Source organism: Elephantulus edwardii, unplaced genomic scaffold (assembly GCF_000299155.1).
Source record: "Elephantulus edwardii isolate Elephantulus edwardi_28Jun2011 unplaced genomic scaffold, EleEdw1.0 scaffold00011, whole genome shotgun sequence".
Lineage (NCBI taxonomy): Eukaryota > Metazoa > Chordata > Mammalia > Macroscelidea > Macroscelididae > Elephantulus > Elephantulus edwardii.
In genome coordinates, this window is record NW_006399761.1 from 5,956,409 (window position 1) to 5,963,467 (window position 7,059).

General features: G+C 37.8%; 1 protein-coding gene across 1 annotated transcript in view; it reads left to right on the plus strand.

Moving 5' to 3' along the window:
* FOXN2 (forkhead box N2) overlaps positions 1 to 7,059 on the plus strand; it is a 25,963-nt gene that overhangs the window by 15,812 nt on the left and 3,092 nt on the right. The window lies entirely within an intron of this gene.

A 7,059-nucleotide genomic window follows, 5' to 3' on the forward strand; every position in this document is an offset into this window, starting at 1 on the left:
TTATAATATAAAATAGGTTATAATTTGCCCTTTATTAGGCTCTGTGTGCAGAAAGTTGCTGTGAGTCTGGGACAGCCTGGACAACAGCTAACATCAGCACCTGAGTAGATCACAGCCCTTGTGTACGTTTGTCACCCTGTGTTGCCTTTGCTGTATGCACAATGCTGGAAGCTTTGCCACCAGTATTTCTCATACCTTCAAGGGTTAGCCCTGGTGGACAGGTTTCAGTGGAGTTTCCAGACTAAGACTAGAAATAGAGAACCTGGTGATCTACTTCTAAAATTTAGTAAGGAAAATATTTGGATTGTAACAGATTATTATCCAGGATAGTTCTGGAAGACAAGACCCCTGTGTTGGAAAGCACCACACAGTCTGTTGGGATGTCTTAGAGATCATAAAGGTAATAATGGACTGGGCGGTGCTGCTTTCTGTTACACGAAGGGTCACCACGGGGCAGAGAGCATTCAAGGCGTCTCAGAACAGCAGTAACAGATGAATTGATGTTTCTGCAGACTTGCACACCTATAGATGTTTATTTCTTCAGGGATTAGGCTCATTGTGTGCACAGTTTTCTATCGTTTCCCCTTTGCTTTTATGTGTATTTTCCTTGCAAGTAGGCTTTCATTTCTTACTAAGTAATATCAGTACATTTATCTCTTCAAAGCTGTTTCACACGAGTGTGAAGGCAATTTGGTCCACAGGTCATAATAAATCACCTTGTTTTTTAGAATTGTAGTGATTCTGTGCAATGTGTGTGTACAGTGAAAACAGACTTTGCACAGGCCATCTCCACACAGCATCATGCCACTGATTACATTCTTCAGGTCATGAAACTACTATCCTTGTTCTCCTTTCCAGTTCATTCCACCATCATCTACTTAAACTGTTCTGGAAGCAAAAACTGACACTATCCCTGGTGAACAGTCTTTGTTTTCTGTATAGTATTTCATATATGTGACAGCATATTTGTCCTTTCACAGCTAATTTCTGTCCTCAGAATGATATTTCCGGGGCCAACCCCTGTGGTGGCAGGCATTAGGACTTCCGTTTTTCTTTGTGGCTGAGTGGCCATCCTGTGTGTGTATGTACCACGTCTTGTTTATCCATGGACATTACTAAGAACTCCCCCCGCCCCTTCCACCTTTGGCTGTCATGGGAAGTACTGAAATAAATATTGTGTACAGGTTTCTGTTGGCACACTGCCTTCTGATGTACAAGGATTGGCACTGTAGGGTCTGGCGATAGTTCTATTTTCAGCTTTTTGAGGAACTGCCAAGCTGTGTTCCACAGTGACTGTACCATTCTCTATTCCCTCCAGAAATGGACAAGGGTTTGTTACCCCACAAGCTTAATACTTCTGGTTTCCTGTATTTTTAATCATTGCTCAACTACTAACCTAAAGATTTGCTGCTTCATCTCAACTCTCAATATTACAAAAGAAAGTCCTGATTATCTACTTCCATAAAAGTACAGCCTAGGAAACCCATTGGCCAGTTCTTTCCAGAAAACCCAACACTTTGGGTTCCCAGGAGTCAGAATCAGCGCTGTAGAAGTGGGTTTTCTTTCAGCTATTTGGTTTTGGTTTAATATAATGAACATCTTTTCATATGCTCGCTGGTCCTTTGCCCGTTTATTGATTATTGTGGGATTTTTTTTTTAATTTTTAAATTTTATTATTTCGTGTGAGTGTTTGTGTGTGTGTGTACCATCAAATCAGACTGGTACATGAGGAGATTGTTCCTCCTTCTCCAGCAGAGCATCTGGTGGATTTGAACTTTGCACCTCTGGGATGATTATTGTTGTTTTTAAGTGCCTTCAAGTTGGATTCATAGCTGGTCACCTAGCTTTTAAAATACATTTTGAAAATACATTTTCAGATGTATTAAATGACATGGGAGGAGATTGCCCATCTTTTTGCTACAGCAGCAGGTGGATCTGAACCACCTGACTTTGGGTTGGCAGCACAACTATTTACTTACCTGTAGGCCACCACAGCTCCTTTTTATTTGTATATTGGATACTAGAGTTTTAGCAGGAGAAGGATGAACAATCTCCTCCTGTGAAATTACTGCCTCTGAAAACCTGCAGGAGGGGTCAGCTGTGGGTCGGTTCCCACTCGATGGTATACACACCACCACCAGCACTAGAATTTTATGTGGTACAGCATAAATCTTTTCATGAACAAAAATAGTTCATTTTTATGAAATCCCATTTAACTGTTTTATCATTTTTCTATTTATGCTTTTGCTGCCACATTTTATAATCTTTCATAAAAAGATAGATCTCCAGCAAACAACAAATGCTGGTGAGGTCGTGGACAAACTGGAACCCTTACTCACTGTTGAGTGTATAAAATGGTGCCAACACTGTGGAAGGTGGTGTGGCGCTTTCTCAAAAAGTTGCAAATAGAAATACTATTTGATCCAGCAATTCCACTACTGGGAATATACCCCAAGGAAAACCATAATCACCACCCAAGCAGATATATGCACACCCATGTTTATCGCGGCTTTGTTCACAATAGCAAGGAATTAGAAGCAACCTAAGGGCCCATTAGCAAACAAATGTATAGAGAAGCACTGCATTCAAAAACAAGGAATTCATGAAATATTATTCAAAATGGATGACCCTGGAAGACATTATGCTGAATGAAATATCTCAGTCACAAAAGGACAAAGGCCACTGTTGTAAAACGGGACTGACATAGGGGTTGGGGAAGAAAGATGGGATAAATTACATACACTACATTGAAACAGATGAGAGAGAACTGTTTAAAAGGTATATATGATTAGGTATTATTGTCATGGCATGAGTCCAGAATGAAGGCTGCATAGTGGAGTGGACTTGGGGAGGGATTGTATAACAATGAAAGAATTTTTCTTTTACTTTTCAAAGAAAAGAACAAACTGGAAGGGAGGGGTGGGCAGGGAGAAAAGGTGCAACGATGAATGAATGGAAATTCAAAATCTCTGTAAATTTTCATTAAAATTAGTAATAAATTTAAAAAATAGATCTCCTAGGCAGAAACATATATATATATATATATATATATATATACACACACACACATATTTTAATTTCTTTTTATTTTTCTCCTGAGAATTTATGATTTTAGTTTCCACAGTTAGGTGACCAATTCCTGTTGGATTGATTTTTGTGTCTGGATCCTGATTCACTCTTCTGTATGTAGAAATTCTGTGTTGTCAGAACCATTTTTTTGAAAAGCCTTTTTTTCTGTTGAATGTTACTGTGGCACCTTTATGAGCCATCAGTTGACCGAAGATGTATATATTAACTTCTAAACTTTTCATTCTATTCTGTGTGTCTGGACGTCAGGCAGCGTGAGGGATCAGCCCGCTGCCTTTTCAAGATTGCTTTACCCCCTCAGGGTCCTTTGTCCTCCCTTTGAGATTGCCTTTTAACTTCTTTTTAAAAACATTAGATTTTTGAATCTTAGTGTTCTCCTATTCATAAATTATTTTGTGTAATAAATAGTGATATGTTAAAATAACATTTTTCTAGATTACTGCTTGGAGTCTAGATACAGTTACATGAATTTTATTTTAAAATAGACATTCTCAGACTAGCAGAGTGTCTGTCTATCAGAGACATTTTGGCTCTTTGGAGCCTAGAAGTAGTCTGTTGATATCTGAAAATAAGGGTAATAATAACAAGTGTGAAGACGCTTTAGAGAGCTCCGCAAAGAAATTAAGTAGACAGGATGTCTGTTTCAGATAGCAAATGGTTCAGCATAGGGCAAGTATCCATTCTTCTGATACCAACATAGGTGAGTATGTTTTCTTTGCATTTGTTTTGCTGGAGTTTTCTTTATATTACCTTGAAGAGTTCTGATTCTTGATCTTTAACTTTGTCCCCGTGTGTTTTTTGAGAATGCTGTGATGAAAGTATACTCAACCTTTATCCTCTTTGGACATAGGACATTTTCTTTAAGAATTCCAAGATTTGTTTAGAACCTCTTGCAACTCTGATTCCAACCTATATTTTGTACTGCAACTTTGGAGGAGCAGACATTTTTCTAAGGTTTTTATTACTTTTCTTTCACTTAATAACTTACTATATGCCAAAGCTGTTAACATCCCTTTATATACTGGGGTTTCTTAGGCCTTGTTCTCCCAGCAGTCATTTAACTTGATGGAGAAGGGTCTTTGACACTCTGGAGGTACTCAGCTGATCTGTCCTGCAAGAGAATGTAAAATTCTCAGCAATTTTTTTTAAAGGATAAAAGATTTTACATGAACAGGAAAATTTCTGTTTGAATGAGGTGGTTTTAGGACATATTTGTAGATATTTGGGGATTATTTTTCCTCTTCTTTGTAGTTTTGTTATTTCTAGGGAGAAATTTGAAGAATACCAAATGGCTTAAGCATGCGTCTGTTTAATTTACAAATAATTGTTCTTCCATTGTACCAGGCATGTAGTAAATGCTTTGTAATATGCAGAGCTTGACTAGAATTATGCAGTGCACTCTGGTGAAAAACAAGTTAGGAGCTGACAAATTATCTTTTTTAAAATCTTGTACACTATTTTGTAACTTTTGAGGACACAGGAGACTGACTGTAAGAGTGGATAATATTTTAGCAAAGACAAAAGTCATCTGGCAGTTGCTGGCATCTGTAGGTTGATGGGTGTGGCTAAAACTTCAGGGATGTGGGGGGGGGGGGGAAGTCCTGGACAGTAGGTATGTTTAGTTAACAAGGAAAGGTGAATGAAGCAGAAGGGTGAAAGACGGTGGTGACTAAGTCACAAAGGGCTTATCTAGCATAATCATGAGTTAGGTCTTTTTCTCTTTGTCATCTAGAAGAGTTACCTAGCAAGTGCTTACTGTCCTCTAGGTACTATGTTAAATATTTTACAAATGTTCACTAACTCTTTTCATCAACTCTCTTAAGATACTAAACTGTGAGTACTCAAGACTTAGTGGTAAGTGCCAATGCAGAGATATGCGGTTCAATTCCACCAGCTAGTCTGTGGAGAAAAATGGGCAGTCTCCTCTTGTGTGCTTTATAGCCTCTGAAAACAACTGGAGGGTCACCTGTGGGTCACTTCTGACTAGATGGTACACAACAACAACATAAGGAAAGGTGGCGTAACCTGTAGGATTTGAACTGTTAACTCGAAGACTATACATTTCCAGTGGTTTGTGTCCACCAGCTAATCTGAGGAAGTATGAGCACTCTCCTTCTGTTAGGATTTACAGTCTAAGAAACTGATTGAGACTTGTGATGAGTTTGCATAGCACAGAGTGGTAAGGAGGCAGAAAAGATCAAAGAGCAAAACAGTATTTTCTTGTCAACAGCCAGGGTTAGTGTGGATCTGGAAAAATTATTCCTTTAAAAAGAATTGTTGGCAGCAACAGGAATCTATCAGTGAGCAAAGTCAACAAAAATGGAATTTATGTTCTACTCAATGAATTTTAGTATTTCTACTACAACACTATTATTCATACTATAAACAAATATAATGCTTAGACAGTTAATCATACTAGATACTAAATTCAAGTTACAATTTAAATTATAAATTAGCACAATTTGTCTTAACAGAAAATGAGAGTTAAACAGCTATAGAAATGGCAGTACAAGACAAGTTTTCATTGAATTATCCACGGATGTGTTAGTTACTTCAGACTTAGGCAGTGAATCTTTCTATAGTTGTTACTGACTTTATAAGCATTTAAGTTCTGCCTGTACATTTCTTCTATTATTCCTTAGGCAAATAGACTGAGAATCGGCTAACCTTAACTTGTTAACCTGGCTCACAGTCTTTCCTTTCCAGGCACATAGAAATGGATTGATTACTCATGTTTTGTTTTTCCTCTCATGTAATTCAAGATCATTTCAATTTTTAAGATAATTTATTTTGTTGTTATTCAAAATGTAGATACACACAAAGTGCACACAAAGTCAGCACTTTCCTCATGCACACTTCACTAATATGAATTACGTTCTTCAAGTTCAGCAACCATTGTCACCCTCATTTTTTGAGTTGTTCATCCCCTGCTAACATAAGTTCACAGCCCCCTAAGGTTTCTCGCTAATATTTAGAGGTGCTGTTAAACCAACCAGCTTGGCCATTTAACACTGACATTTTCCAGTTAATTGGCAAGACTTTGCAGAAGCTGCATGCATATATGTATATGTTCTATAAATGTTCTAAATCAGACAGATCAGAGTAAGTAAAAATCCTTTGCAGAGAAGTCTGGGTTCACAAAGTTAATTTCAAATTGATTTTGTTCAGATTAATTTTACTGTAATAATTTCTCTTAAAGAATGGAGTTCTTTTCTACCATTTTCATAAAATCAGGACCTAAGTCTCTTATCAGTGTACTTTTGTATTTAGGTATTTTACTTAAAAAATAAGATGGTTTAAAATGGTATTGAACTTTTGTACAAGAAGTTATGCTACATTTTTTAAAAAAATAAGATTCTATAGGTACTTCAGCAATAAGATGATAAATTTCCATAACTAGTTATCCATAATAGACTTTTTTGTAGGGTTCATTTCCCCTCTCCCACTTGCTTTTTAAAATGCAAAATTGGAGCTTGGGTTTGGAGTGTTTGATGCTGCCAGATGCCTGGTGAGCTAAGAGGGGCACCATGAAATCAGTTCAGCTCTTTTGAAACCTTGGACCCCGCAAGAACCACAAATACCACGTGTTCCCTTGAATATATGCAGTGAGATCATGTCCTCCCTTCTTTCTAAGGAGCTATGGCAGATGCACAGTGTCTGCTCTGCCCATCTACCAGGACAGCAAGGTCCAGGGGCTTGCAGGACACTGAGCTGCACAAATCAGCATATTGGCAAGACAGTCCAGGTGTACAGAAAGAAGTACGTCATCAACACTAAAAGAGTGCAACTGTCCATGTGGACATTCACCCAAGCAAGCTGGTTATCACCAGGCTGAAATTGGACAAAGATAAGAAAGAATTCTTGAACACAAAGCCAAATCTCACCAAGCTGGAGCAGAGAAAGGCAAATATAAGGAATAACTTACTGAGAAAATGCAGGAGCAAATAGAATCTCATATATTCATATATATAT